The sequence below is a fragment of the Schistocerca piceifrons genome, chromosome 5 (genome assembly GCF_021461385.2).
Source record: "Schistocerca piceifrons isolate TAMUIC-IGC-003096 chromosome 5, iqSchPice1.1, whole genome shotgun sequence".
In the NCBI taxonomy this organism is placed as follows: Eukaryota; Metazoa; Arthropoda; class Insecta; order Orthoptera; family Acrididae; genus Schistocerca; species Schistocerca piceifrons.
Genome location: NC_060142.1, coordinates 686236753 through 686238049, shown reverse-complemented (window position 1 = coordinate 686238049; position 1297 = coordinate 686236753). Strand labels below are relative to the sequence as shown.

At 46.4% G+C, this 1297-nt stretch overlaps 1 non-coding gene across 1 annotated transcript; it reads right to left on the bottom strand.

Moving 5' to 3' along the window:
• Positions 1 to 456: 456 nt before the first annotated feature.
• Trnaw-cca lies at positions 457 to 531 on the bottom strand. Its single transcript has one exon. It is a non-coding gene; the product is annotated as a tRNA-Trp (tRNA).
• Positions 532 to 1297: the final 766 nt, after the last annotated feature.

Below are 1297 nucleotides of genomic sequence, written 5' to 3'. Positions count from 1 at the left end.
CCCAAAGATATTTAAAAACCTGCTGGGTTAATCTGTTGCCTTTCATACTGTGTAAATCTCCACAAAATTAACAGTTGCCTCTTCTGTAACGTTTCAGTTACATTTTCAATGTTGCAATATACTTCTTCATAACTGCGTAATTTCCATTCCTCTTCATTTCTTAGCGGACCGAGTGCTTCTAGAATGGTTCTTCTTTGTAGGACTTCAGGTTTGTGTAGTTCGCAATTCAGTACTAAACATTCACTTGCATAGGGACACTGGGTTTTACTATTGTGTTGAAGTGTTGTATTTTCAAATTTTTAGTCAGTAACCTTTTGTTGTAAATGTTCCTTGTTTCGGTATTTGCTCTCACCATTTTACGTACACTCTCTTCCACAGTGGATTTTCCTAAGCCATTTACTTGAATCATTTCTATCAAATATTTAAATTTGAAACTTCCTGGCAGAATAAAACTGTGTGCCCGACCGAGACTCGAACTCGGGACCTTTGCCTTTGGCGGGCAAGTGCTCTACCAACTGAGCTACCGAAGCACGACTCACGCCCTTGCTTAGGTGCAATATCCTTTCTTTCAGGAGTGCTAGTTCTGCTAGGTTCGCAGGAGAGCTTCTGTAAAATTTGGAAGGTAGGAGACGAGGTACTGGCAGATGTAAAGCTGTGAGTACCGGGCGTGAGTCGTGCTTCGGTAGCTCAGTTGGTAGAGCACTTGCCCGCGAAAGGCAAAGGTCCCGAGATCGAGTCTCGGTCGGGCACACAGTTTTAATCTGCCAGAAAGTTTCATATCAGCGCACACTCCGCTGCAGAGGGAATATCTCATTCTGGAAACATCCCCCAGGCTGTGGCTAAGCCATGTCTCCGCAATATCCTTTCTTTCAGGAGTGCTAGTTCTGCTAGGTTCGCAGGAGAGCTTCTGTAAAGTTTGGAAGGTAGGAGACGAGGTACTGGCTGAAGTAAAGCTGTGAGTACCGGGCGTGAGTCGTGCTTCGGTAGCTCAGTTGGTAGAGCACTTGCCCGCGAAAGGCAAAGGTCCAGAGTTCGAGTCTCGGTCGGGCACACAGTTTTAATCTGCCAGGAAGTTTCGTATCAGCGCACACTCCGCTGCAGAGTGAAAATCTCATTCTGGAAACATCCCCCAGGCTGTGGCTAAGCCATGTCTCCGTAATATCCTTTCCTTCAGGAGTGCTAGTTCTGCTAGGTTCGCAGGAGAGCTTCTGTAAAGTTTGGAAGGTAGGAGACGAGGTACTGGCAGAAGTAAAGCTGTGAGTGCCGGCCGTGAGTCGTGCTTCTGTAGCTCAGTTAG